This window comes from Thunnus thynnus, chromosome 2, assembly GCF_963924715.1.
Source record: "Thunnus thynnus chromosome 2, fThuThy2.1, whole genome shotgun sequence".
NCBI lineage: Eukaryota > Metazoa > Chordata > Actinopteri > Scombriformes > Scombridae > Thunnus > Thunnus thynnus.
The window spans coordinates 23,028,951-23,043,184 of record NC_089518.1 but is presented as its reverse complement, the minus strand read 5'-3'; the positions used below and the strand labels follow the sequence as shown (position 1 = coordinate 23,043,184).

At 39.0% G+C, this 14,234-nt stretch overlaps 1 protein-coding gene across 5 annotated transcripts in view; it reads left to right on the top strand.

Annotated features, from left to right (window-relative positions):
- bmpr1ba (bone morphogenetic protein receptor, type IBa) overlaps nt 1-14,234 on the top strand; it is a 71,941-nt gene that overhangs the window by 11,595 nt on the left and 46,112 nt on the right. For all 5 annotated transcript variants that reach the window (XM_067611433.1, XM_067611424.1, XM_067611443.1 and 2 more), the window contains exon 2: nt 11,586-11,657. The gene's annotated coding sequence lies outside the window, so the exon portion shown is untranslated. The remainder of the gene's footprint in view (nt 1-11,585; nt 11,658-14,234) is intronic.

Sequence of the window (14,234 nt, the reverse complement as noted above, 5' to 3'; positions counted from 1 at the left end):
TCCTCTGTTCCTGCATTACCAGTTACAGCAGACACAGTGAACGGGGATTAATAGTAATGACAGCAGTGCAATGTGTTTTCTTCTGCATGTGTCTGCGTGTGTGTGCTTGTGTGTGCAAATTCTCCTCAGAGGCATCTGGTGCAGGTTTCAGGCACATGTTGCGGGATTAAGGAATTAGCCATAACAAATAACCTCATACACACACACCCTTGCCTGCATTCATGCAAGTCACCACATTGCAAACCCGAGAATTACAACCCCAGACCACTGCACACATCCACACATGTGCTTATATCTTGTAAGCTTCATGTTCTCCTCTCATCTCTTCAACTCTATTCTATTCTTTTGAATCTCGGTGACAGTAAAGTCAAAGAAAAGGTTTCTTAGTAACAATGAAAGTTGACTCAATGTTAGGGTTACATTAGTAAAAGATAAGGTAATAGCACAGGGAAAGCCAAGTTGTCAGAGACTCCCTTTCCCTGAAAAGGAAACACAATAAAGAACACTGAGCTTTCCAGTGTTGCCCCTGGGTTCAGGTTCTAGCTAATCAACGGTGCACACAGCCGTGACTGTTCTGTTCCAGGGGACTGGAGATGGAAGGAGGGGGTAGACAGGATGAGGGTCTTGCCTGAAATGGGGGCATAAGGGTGGAGGGAGGGAGGGAGGGAGAGAGTGCGTGCGGTTGCGTGATTGAGGTGTGCGTGTGTGTGTTCATGTGTCATGTCTTTTGGCCTGTGCAAAGTCACATGGGACCTATGCTTGTGGAGTGTGTGTGTGTGTGTGTGTGTGTCAGTTAATTCTACATGTAGATGAACAAATTATGTCAGTGGTACCAAGTCACTTAATAGTGGAGAGTTAAGTGAGTTGTGTTTCTGAGGCTGTGCTTTAATCACTATCAGATGTCTGGGTGGAGGAGAGGGACATAGTGAAAGAGAAAGAGACCCTGTGTATGGGTGTGCGTGTGTAAATTTGAAAGAAGAGAAAAAAAGAAGACAGAAAAAGATGGAGAAAAAAGACAGAAAGACAAAGAAAGAAAGAAAAAAATCATATGGCTGCTTTATGTGCATGACAAGGAATGCTAGTTATGCTTAAGATATATTGTAAGTGCTCATATTACATGCCAAAAAATTCTATGTACTCATCTGCAGCACTTTAAACTCACTAGATTTTATTCATGCATTAGTGTCAGTAAACTACAGTATAACTATGGACTTTAGCATTTCTACACTGGAAAAAAAAGGATTTTGCTCCAGCTAGTGCGTTTCAGGTATAACATGTTGTGATTGCAGTGTCAGTACCCAAACAAGCGTGTGAAACTGATGTACAAAAACGGAACATTTTTGAGTCCAGTTGTCCAATCCATTTTCTCCTTAACATCCTTCCAAGTTTAATTTGACAAATGTCGTCTGCTGTGTATCCTGACAAGAAAATGAAGAACATCTGATCATTTTGCAATCGCTAGTACAGTACATAACTTCACTGCTGATTGGCGTCTCTAGCCTGAATCTAAAAACTTGTGGGTGGGTGGCATGTTTAGTTTTGCTGCATATAAAGGTGTGCTGCAGCAATTGAGTGTGCAGGCTCTACTCGTATTCAGCGAGGCCATGTCCTAATCATTGTCAGATGGTGGACAGAGTCCTTGCGTCTGGAGCCATTTATGAGGCCTGCAGCCGCCTGGAGGGGGAAAGGGGGGAAAAAAAAAATCCACCCAACGAGGCTGTCCTTTGTTGTCTGAGAACGTGTGAGATGGAAAGTAGGGAGCATATGATGGAGAATTAGTGGTCAGCCAGTAGATTTATTTAACCAATGTTTTGTTGATGCCCAGCAAAGATAAAATGCATATTTTATTACCAAAATTAATATTATTAATATTAAAAAGAATATACAATTCACCATATATTGTTAGATTTCTGTCAAATGAATGATGTAATTTCTACATCATATGAAGTCCCCAGGTAATACCAGTCCCATGCAAATAGGGCTATGACTGGAAGCGCTGTAAACACCCCCTGATGACATAATAGAAAACTGTTTGCGCTTATCATTTTGAAAGAGCAACGGCCAATGGGGATACCCTAACACGCGACTGGCCAACCAATGGCGTAACTTCATCACTCACTCACTCACAGACAGCCGCATGTGTAGGGTTGGCCCCGCTGTTGCGGTCCAGCCAAAAATGACAAATAATAGTACAAGTCTATAGGTGCAAGGTACAAGGTGCCTTACCTGTTTCCAAGTATAAACATCTTGACTCGTGGATACCATTAGTCATGAGGCTTGGCGTAAATGAGTCTAAGAAAAGTCAGCTTAGTTTTGAGAAACATGGTTTGAACAAAGGCCTTTGGTGTAAAAAGGAGGATTACACAGTTGGTTTCCTTGATCACAAACTTCTGTTCATACTTGGCTCATGTAGTGGGAATGTTTTCCTTTGCCAATGAGCAATAACATGCTCTAAAAATGTTAACAATTTGGTGCCAGGAACTTGACTCAGCTACATATGTTGTTTGACATCTTGTCATTCCACAAACTGGCAAGAAGTTGCTTAGAAATGAGGTACAGTCTCATAAAATAGTAAAACAATCCATTTAACCAAACTTAATATTCTTTTTTTAAGATTTAATAAGTTCAGACTGGCACAGAGAAATGTGCAGGGCTCTGTTGGGTGAACTTAAACTCAACAGAGGTAGGTGAAGGATGTCAAATAAAATATAAATGGAATATTCAACATGCAGCTGGTAAAACAATGAATGCTTTAAAAGACTTACTAAAATAGCCGGTTCTAAAATACCCACACTGTGGAGGGTTTTTGAGACATTTCCAAGAAGTGTGAAGTGTTACATATGTTTGAGTGGGTATCTGCTTCTTACTATTATTTGCACTGTGCTGTTGTTTCTTTTCTATTTTTTCTCTTCTGTAAACCTTCCATCACAACTGTACTATGTTGTAACTATATACAGTTGATTTAGCACATATTACTTGTATTACTTTTGACATGCATGTTCTCAATACTTGCATGTCATTCATTCTTGGTGAGGGAAACATGACCTCTAAGATAAATCAAACAGTATTATTTGATATAATGAATATGTACGGCTAAAAATGTAAGACAGACTTCTTTTAGGATGTCAATCACAGTGACTTGTTTACTGTAGCTCCTCTTCGCATCTGGGTTGGCAGAGATGCTACAGTGCCATGCAGATCTCAGCGGCTGATTCCAAACCTTTTCCTGACCCTTTGCAAATGTAGGTATGTAATTAAGTAATGAAAACTTGTTTGAGCTGTGCCATGGCCAAGCTTGCTGCTGCAGGAAATTAAGGATAATCTGGAGGCTGTGGGATGCTATGTTGCCACAAGGCTTTCTCAAGGTGAAGTGGCTCTCCTTCAAGATTGGTTTTCATCCCATATGAATTAGTTTTGTGTGTTTCTGCCCTTACTGTGCCCTTCTCATTACCCCTCTGTGTTGTTATGTCTACTTGTGTGTCTGCTGTCTGCTTTTTATTTGTCAATCTTTATATCTGTCTATCTATCTATGTATCTGTGTATCTATCTCTCTGTCCTGTCTGTCTTTTAAGGAAATAATGTATGTTGTATTTTAACTATCTGGCCAAAAAAAATGTGATTTGTGGGCCTGTATCAGATTCCATGGCCTTACATATGTGGCATTTACAGTATGTAGGTTTGCTTTGGCATGTCCCCAATATATCTGATTAGTTTACTTCTAAATACATTTAGGAGAAAAACTATAGTTTTTAATTTATATGAACTTTCTTCATTTAAAAAAGTTTTTACACAAAACAAGCTGCTATAGATTACAAGTAAAAAAAGAGTCTATGATGTAATTATGTAAGAAAAACATTGTTCTTTTCTTATTTGAACATATTTGTATCATAAATGCAATAGCTTTTCATTAATTTTATCATGCCGGACAAAACATGCTTTCCCCTTAAAAGTTAATGTTCATGCCATGCAAGCTGCTGACTTAGGGTATTACAGTGTTATACTGTCAGCAACTCATGCAAACCAAGTAATGAGTGATGCCTTACTCTGATTATTGGCTCTAATCACATTATTGTGCAACATAGATACTGTTTGACTGCTAAGTGATATCTGGAAAGTGCAGCGAAAACATGACAGCAGACTATCAAGCATTTAGCATTTCTGTTTTTTTTTCTCTGTCTGCCTTGTCTCTTCATTCTTTGGGATTTAGTCAGACTAGACCTCAGGTAGCGTAGGTCTCGCATATTAGATGTTATGAAGGAGCAGTGATTCGGTCTACTATATGGAAGTAAGCAAGGGGCTCTGTGCCAGCAGCATGGCGCTCTGTATGTTTTGAAACCAAAGAAGCATTCTGTAAAATGTTTACAGCTGTCCATTACAAAAGTCAGAGTTTAATTTAAGTTTTAAAAACACTCTTGCACCCAAATTCGTAAAATGTTCATATACTTTGCATCCAACTACTGTCGTAATATTGGCTTTAAAATGTGCCCATATTCAGAGAGGACAACTTGAACTTCCTCGACTGAAGTTCAACAGTGAATGCAATTTACGGTTGGAAAACATTTCACTTTCTCATTGATTTGAGACACGAGAGCAGAATTCCCCAGATTTACTCAGGAGGAACATGTGATTTCACAGTGGCCCTGCTTCACTGTGGTGTTGTCTCCTCGTGTGTTTGTTGTTGTTGTCATCTGGGTGTAACAAAAGAAGAGGAGAGATTAGGGTGACCATATTTTCAAACCCCCAAACCGAGACACTTAAGTGTACCGCATGTTCATGCATGTGCACATGTATGCGCTTATGCACACACCATAGGCGTTTTCATCAGAATGGGGGACAGTTATTTCAGCACTTAGAACACGTACCAAGCGCACCTTTCAACACTATGGACAGTGCCTCAGCAGACAAAAAATTATGTTTTGTTTCCCCAAATCCACCAAGGTATTTGTCAGTGTGCACAAGTGCAGGCTACCGGCTAAATGGCTGGCTGTGACACATTCTCTGCTAGCTTTTTTTTATTTAAACAAAACAAGGTACAAATCTCTTTGTGGCCTATAAATAACTTTATAGGCTATGACATACATCTTCACAACGCTATGCCACAAGCTGGTCACGAGTTTACAAAGATTAAAATGTCAAAACATTGAATCACAATTGCACCTCGTTAAACCAAGAAAGAGCCTTTAAAGAAACTTACCTTTAAGAAGATTGCCAGGTATTTCATGCTTTGCAGTCTTTCTTCTTAGAGTTTCTTTTCTGGAGTTCTCAGCTCTCAGGGAAACCACCACCTATGTTTGGCCGTCTTAATATGATCTTTTATATCGACATTTCCACCGTGGGCAACTGAAAATGTACTCTTGCAGTTTGTGCAAAACACAGAATTTTTGTTGCTGGGTACTTTGCAAAGGAAGGAGTAAGCCTCCTGGAGCTCTTGACTCTCTCTTCAGCATGATAGCTAACCGTTAGCATTCTGACAGAACCTGTCAGAAAGTGCTGCAAGCGTCATAGGCTAGGAAAAGCCTCGACAACAACATATTGATTGATTGACACATGTACAGAGAAATCATTGTTGAATTCAGATGTGTGGTGCAATGTTTGTTTTTATATTGGGTTAGGTAATAATGAGTTGGACAATGTGAACATGATAACCATCTATATAAGAGCTGAAAACAAGTATTATTATAGTTATTATTTTAATTGTGGTGAAAACCGGGACAATTTAGTGTTTTACACATATTTGTCAGGACTCAGGACACCCAGCTTGAAACTGGGACAATCCTGGACAAACTGGGATGTCTGGTCACTGTAGGAGCAATGTCAGATTGATTGACTAGTAGGATTGTTTAAGGTTTCAACTGTTTTGATCTTCCAGGAATATAAGTGCATCCATCGTCCTGTTTTTTTGACACCAAATGTCTGATGTCACAGCTCATTTAACTTTAACAGGAGACTCATTTTAATTCCAAAAAGTGCACATTTACTGACCCCTTTTTTTGTGTGAATCAACCATTAAAAAGCTAGAACATCTAAAATCCTTTGAGAAACAAAACAAGAAAAATTAACTACCTGCTGTAATGTGTCGACTTTTCCATTCTAGGCCTCAATTAATGTGTTAAACTACGCAGGTTGACTTTGCACACGACACATTTCAACCTTGCAGCATCGAGGTGAAAAAAGGTTCCAGAGCGAACAGGCGGAAAAGATTTGGTAACCTGGCAGGTAAATAGATTTGTTCCTTGTTTTAAGTCTCCAGGTAGAAAAGGTACATACTAAGGGGTGTATCGAGCCAGTAATGAGTCATATCCTTCAAGCTGCTGCTCTCTATCTCAGACACCTCCTAAAATTTGCACTGAATCACACACATAAACATACAGATGCACACATAGCTTTCTCTCTCACACACATAGGCACAGGCACAGTTCTAACCTGTTCATGACTCCATACTGTACTTCACACCTCTGCGGGTGTTTTCAGGGGAAACACATTACGTCAGTCACCGACGTCAATGCGTCAATCAAACTGTGCAAACACAGTCGATGTTTTCTGACACGTGTAGCCAGCAGGGGTGGTCTGCAGATGCTTTGACTGACAGGATGCACTTTTTGTGAGTCTCTCCTGTGGACTGTCATCAGGGGGTAGAATAAATAGGCATATGCTCAATGACAACATCTTATAGTGAACTAAAAGCAATACACAGACAGGACATACTGTACCATGGCAAAGTGTAAAAACAACGTGGCCATTAAATGGTAAATAAGTAAAAGGAAAGTAAAATTTGAAAAAGATGGCTTTCAAGAGATAATATCTACCATCTGTGCTGGAAACACAGTATCTATATTACATCAAGGAGGTTAGAGTTAAAGGGGAAAAGTTCAGCCGAGGTCACGCTACATGCAAAATACAGTTACCTGGATTTTATTGGAGTTGGCGGGAGTTTGCCTAAGAGAATTAAAGCTCCTTGTTTTGTGCTGCTGGCGTCAGTATTGCCATTGTCTCATAAAAGGGCCCTGGGAATGTTTTTCATTACCGAATTAAAAAAAGATGAACATCCTTGACACTGTGTTCCACATCGCATAACTCTTTTGAATTTTGAATTAGACCATGAGTGTCTATGTGCACGCATGCACAGCATTATTTTAAAATGACACGCACGTTAAATGAAAGCTGCCTGTGTGTGAGATCTGTTTTTCTAGCTGGATAAAATAATGATGTGTTCCTTGTTGCAAATGACTGAAGCATCAGTTCAGTTCTTTAAGTGACTGCACTCACTCTACCTCCCTCCTTCTGTATCTCTGTCTTCCTCAGTGTCAGTGTCAGTAAGAGATGTTCCTTAAATCCATTTATTTTAACTTTTCCATCTTTCCCTTAATTATTTACATTAGCCATTTTCTGCCTTTTCCTGATTCCATCTCCAGTATCTCAGTGTCCAGCTCTAAAATGATATTTGAATTCTGCAGCCTTGTTTCTGATGCCTTTTTGGGGAAGTCTCTGGACTGTAAATGAGTTGGGTGGTTTTTCCTCGTAATTTAATCCAGCGAGGTCACTGTACTGTAAATACAATTACAGAGTCGCTGCTGGCTGTGGAATATAGTCTTCCCATTAATGTGTTTTTTTAAGAGACACAGAGGAAGAAATGGTAAAATCAGGGAGGTTGCTAATTTAAAGTGACCATTTTCTCATTGTATGCTACACTGCAGCCTCTCCTTGCGTCTAGTTTTTTGGGGACGGATCAATGTTTAAGATTTGCGATTTTTGTGACAAAAACTGTGCATGTGTGTGCTTCACATTGGAAGGCCTGAACGCTGGCCATCGAGCACACTGCCAGGTAGACATGCATGTTTTAATATGATTGCTGGTGAGTGCTTTTACAATGTGGGTGGGGTGCATGTGTGTGTTCCTGTTTGTGTGTGGGACCAGCTAACAGAAGTGCCTCAGAGCAGTAATGTGTGAGTGTGGAGTAAAAGGACAGACTTGCTGAGCGATCGCCACAGCACCCATACACTAAGTATGAATAAATCTTCTGTTCAGACATTTGGCTATTTAGAGACTCACATGAATTTGATCATGTGTTTTTCTTTTAATGGTTTTCTAGGTTTTACTAAAACCTCTATGGCGGTACTGTCTTACTGGGATAGTGCTGCAGATGGTGGAGTGCGGTATGTTGGGTTGCAGAATGGTCTGAAATCAGAATAGAGTTCATGGCAGATTTAGTGTTAGTCAGTTCTTGATCGCAATCTTATTAATGTAGTGACAAAGAATGGGATTGTGTGTGTTAATGTGTTTGAAGGAAGTTTTTCCCATTTAGAGAATTTATTTCAGTGGGCCAATAGATTAACCTCCCACCCAAAAATGAGGTAAGGGCCTGTATAGAACTGCAGTTAAAGAGTTCACATCCGTATAGGTGAAAAATTATTTTGTCATTTAAGCAGTAGCTCCTGAATTTATTGTTGTTCTGCAGATGACTCTCGAGTCTTGGATATCGGAGTGCTACGACACCGAGGTTGGCCACCACAAATAAATTCTCAACCTATGGGAAGTGAAGATGTTTGTGTTCATACAGGTGTGGACAATGTTTGTGTATACACCCAGTTGCCAGTTTATTAGGTACACCTAAAACTAATATTATACAAGAACCCTGCAATAAATCTTACCTCCATAGAGGTTGTAATGTTCATTTTCTTTCACCTGATAGTGGTGATGTGAATAGTCATTGAAGTATACAATAATGATGTCTGAATTTCAGAGAGAAAAAAGGAGAATATTGAGACTGATGTTAAATTTAAATGTAGACGTTAAATTCCGCTGCTTATATTACACTGAGTACACTCAGGCTATATGAGTGTTTGTGCATGAGTTTATGTACCCATGCATATTCTTGTTTGTCGTAGGATTTGTGCAACTGCCAAAGTGAATTAGCTGACACGTTAAAATCTGACAAGCATCAGAATTTGTTACCTTAACATCTGTGTTTTCTAAACAATACTTTGCTCTCATTTTTGCAAGGCTCTATATAGATAAGGATAAGTGCATTACAGCAAAAACATGCAGAGCTTTCAGAGAGAAACACTGTGTAGGGGGACAGCACATGAGAAAATATTTCTATCTCCATCTGCATGTGTTTCCACTGCTTCTTCTCTCAAGTCACCCTACCTGTGTCAGTGTTTTCATTGGCTATTGTAAAGCAGAGAGAGAAATGACAGTTTGTAGGACCTCAGTGAAAGAAGGGATTTAGGCAGTAATCCGCCTCACTGATCCTTTTAGAAACAACCAACTGTCTGGCACACTGCCTGCCTCTCGCCGCGACACGCCTGCTTTTGATACCTGAAGGCTGGGCTGTAAACTGACACCCACAGTGGCATTTTCTGCTTCCCACACACCTCAGATCAGACATGAGGTAGATTACTCGTTTACTCAGTTGGAAAAAATGACTGGTTGTTGGCATCCAGGTGATTTGAGGTGTGTATCCCAGGGTTGGCGTGCACTGAAGGTTGATGGCTACCATCAGGTTTTTCATATAAATCTTGAACTTGTTGGATGTGGCTATAGGTGGATATAGTGTCTTTTTACTCATGGAAAATATTGAATACCTTATTTTTTAATACTTCCGTTTCTGTGTGGCAAAACCATACCAGTAAACAGTTCATAATTTCAGAAACATTATTGCTCACAGTCTCTCAGCCATACCATTTGCAAGAATGCTTATACTTATCATGCTATGGGTTATTTTGCCCCTCTCACTGTTCAGATCAGGTCGAATGAGAAACAGATAATTTTGTTTGAGAACGTGCGGCGTAAACACGGACTTACTTAGAAAATCAGACTTGGGCTTCATGCAGTAGATGTCATTTGTCTAGCTTATCCAAACATTGTCCACATTTATAATCATCTTCACGCTGATATTCAGTTTTGCCATACGTTGATAATCAGTGTCAGTTCAGCCTGTTTTTAAACAAATGCTCTCTGTCTTTAGAGTTGAGCAGTTGCTAAGAAGACGAGTTTGAATAATTAATCTCACGCTATCACAAATTGTCCTTTCTTCTTTAAGTCAAGCCTGGACCTGGGTGATATTTTCATGTTCTTATAGAAGTAATGATGGTTCTCATTCATTATCTTTCAGCTGTCAGCAAGGCAAAAAATACATATTGCTTTGTGTTTCTTAATTACTAAGACCAGATATGAAACACATATTTGTGACCATTTTAAAAGCATGTCTGAGCATGCATTTCATCGTAATCTGAATGAGACTTGCACTCTCTGTTGACTATTTAGACATGTGTAGCCTTGGTCCTGAGGTCTATATTTTACTGGGGCTGTGTGTGAGCTATAAGCGGTATTATTCTGGACTTTTTGACCCACAGCAATTACTGAATGGCATCTCATTTTCTTTGTCAGGAACTAAATGGCACCTTTATTTGAGTAAACGTAGTAATTTTAATTTCTTTTTCCACTGGTGTGGCTTGAGAGATGTATAAAGTTAGTAGAGCTTTGATTTATGGACAATCTGGCCTCTTTAACACCTAATATGAATTGACCTCTTTGTCTAATGGTGGTTCTGACTATGGGGGATAACACATGTCGAAAAGGCCACAGACAGACACACAAATCAGAGAGGCAGACGCAAACTCATACACACACACACACACACACACACACACACACATAAGACTGGAGTGGTTTATAGGGTGGCAATAAAAAGAAACGTTGCGTGAAATGAATCCAATGTGAGTTACAGTGTTTTGGAGGCTGTGTTTTCTTAGAGATGAAGAAATGGACCCGCCCAGAGTGTCATGTTTATATAAAGAATTTTTATTTGAGTTTAATTTTCCAGCTCTACAGGTGGGAATCTATACGACTTGACCCTCCAATCACAAGATCTCATAAAATGCGCAATCCTTGGCATACAACCTGTCTGTATTACAGAAAACAAAATGTTATAAAGTCACTCTATATGCCTTTTCCTTTGTATGACATAATTTAAATTTCATTTAACTTGATACATCAAATCAAATAAAGACTAACACAGGAGGTCTATGAAAGCTGCTGGGCAAACAAAAAAGCTATTTCTGAGTTCATACTGTAGGATTTTATGTGAATTTGAGGAAATAGCAGTCCTTATTGTAAGTTAAAAACCTAACAGGTGTTCAAAGTGAGCTCAGCCCCACTATGCAGCCTGCTCTCAGAGGAAGACTGTGTGTTTTTTATGAAATTCTTTATTCAAGTATTATTCTTGGATCTAGAGCCTGACCTATACTGGATTTTTAGGCCAATACCAATATTAGGAAGTAAAAAAATTCTGATATTGATATATCTGCCGATAATCTTTTTATTTATATATGCGTGTGTATGTGTGTGTGTGTGTATATGTATGTGTGTATATATATATATAAAAATATCAGACAACATAAACGCCAATACCAATATGATACTGATATATCTGTGATAGGCCGATATCGGCCAGTAAAATCGGCCAACCAATATATCGGTCAGGCTCTATTGTCAAAGCCTTTTACATTAACTCTGATTATCTCTGATTTTGTAAATGGATCTTCAATATTTTTTTACTGTATTTTCCATGTGTGTGTGCACAGGGATTGCAGAGCTGTGTGGCTAACCCCGTCTGTGAAAGTGAAACTTAGCTTACATCGACCCTTCAAACACAGGTAAGTGGAAAAAAATCCATCAATTAATCAAGTTATGAGGTTGTGAGATTCATTATCTTCAGGCGCCCTCTCACACAGCAATGTATCCTCTCAAATACTGCAAGATAATTTGGATTGTTGCATTCATCAGAAAGCATTAATGCCACTCAAGTACCGTTATTATGCTGTAATTTCACCTGCTGGTCTAATGTTGGAGGAGATAAGACACATTTACAAACATCTCTGCAACCCAGTGGGGATGATTGATGCTGGGGCCAGGATGAAAGGGTAGGCTAAGATTATATTTATTAGATATTTAATAATTTACAAGTACTACCAAAGTTGGAAGTTTGTTCACAGATAATTAAAAACACTTGAGCATACAGATCATCTATTGTTAATAAGAAACAGTAGGTGATCTGTGTAGTCCAACGAACTGAGGAGTATCAGGACCATCATAACAAAGCACATTGAAGTGCTGAGTCCACTTACTACTTTCTTGGCAAATACTTGATTTTAGAGCTAACGAGCTAACCAAAATAGCCCACAGTGTGCAGCTACAGTTTACCCCTTAAGGAGGAGGACAGCAGTGAAGGTCAGTCTCACATTGCATGTTTCTCTGAAATCCAAACTTACCAAGAGCAGCATAGAAACAGTGACACCAAACTCCTTCATAAATTACTATATATTTGACTTTTAAAAAATATCTAACTTGAGCTGTAAAAGCTCCCTTATGAGATACATGGTCAATGGTATTATGCTACTTGTTCCCTACACATCGTCTGTGAACAAAATTAAGTATCTCTGAGCAGTAGCCCTGCCCAAATAATAGAGAGACTTTTAAAAGATAGATGCACTTCATTTGTTTGCCTCTTCAGAGAGTTTGAGATAGAACCACAGAGTTGTTTGCAAATATAAATGTTACCACTGGGACAGCAATTTGTAACCTTAGCCTGCACTAGCACAAGTTATTTAGTCCCAGTTGCCAAGAGAAAATGTATTAGTATCTGGGAGCATTTTATAGCCAGCTGCATTGGCAATTACGACAACTAAGGAGGTTTGTAATGTGTAAAAGCACTAGAAGCTGAAGCAGGGATATTCAGCATTTGAGTACATCTGTGCTGCATAATCTCCTGCAACATAAAATGTGGCTTATGTCAGCTATTAGCATTGTTGCTGCAAGATAATGTACCCCATAGACTCATTTCTCACATTAAGTGGTGCCACAAGATGTTGTGGAAATGCACAGCAAGTAGAAAAGGTCGTTGCATGTGTAACAGGGAATGCTATTCATAGCACAACTGTCATATGCACAATTATATTCACCACCAGTGCATATTAGTTCCTTAGAGGACACTGGACCATTGAGTCAGGGGAGGCAGGTGCTGCTAACTGCACAACATACGGATGTTTTAAATGAGGACCACACTGCAGCCAGCAATTTAGAATATTTTGAGCAGATGGTACTTGGTTTGCAGAAATGAAGGTGGGGTTCTCAATGTGATTGTTTGAGGCTGATAATGGCTGAAACATGAGGTGTCCTGGCTGATAGTTGCATCATTTGTGCACCTGTTTGTAACTGGTGCTTAAAAAAAAAAGAATGATGGTCCAGATTGCCTCCACTCAGTAAGATACCATCATCATGTACACGTCAAGCAATGTGTACTTTTTGTATAGATAAGCTGTCTTTTTCCGTCATTGTTCTGTGTCTTCATAAATTTCAAGGTTCCTTGATCTATCTGGAGTGTGACACAAGTCTTAAAAGGCTAGCAGATGCTAGAAATCATGTATTTATTCCATATTTACTGTAGAGGGTGGTGATATCAGCTTAAAATTCATTACATTACTTTTAATATTTATTGTTTGCTCAGTGGCTCCAGGTTAAGAGGGTGATGGTACATTAGGTTTCTGTGTGTTTATTTTGTTTTATAGGTTGTCCAACATATGGCATCTACAGGTATTTTTTCAGCTTTACTACATTATATACACTCACCGACCACTTCATTAGGTGCCCCTGTGCAATCTAATGCAATCCAGTGCAACAGCTCTGCCATAAATTCTACATTTACTAAGCTTATACATTTTCAGTTTTTGTTGACACTGTCAGAAAGGTGATAATTCTACTTTATGTTTGCCACTGAGGTTGTAGTGGGTGGTGGTGGTTTACTGGGGTGGTCTAAAGTGGCCGGTAAGTGTATGTCATTAACATTGAATAAATCATCCATATAATGATTATGGTGACAGATTTATATCCAAAATACTCTTCTTAAATTTAATTTTAAAATCTGAATGTGAAATCAAAAATAATGATTTCATCACTCCAACACTACAAATACAGATGCAAATACTCCACTGCAGATGTTAAGAAAAACCTTCATACCTTCAGTATAATGGTACAAACTATTAAATGGTGTGTAATGCAGTAGAGAATTTTGCTATAGCATTAAATAAGTTTATTGTAGTGAGTATATTAACTGCTCTTTAGGTCAGGTGACCCACCCTGTTGTAAAAGAAACATTGCTGTGAGGTGTCTGTATTAAACAGCAGACTGGAGCCATTGAGTGGGGGGCACATGTTTCAGCAAGGCCATTAATGCTG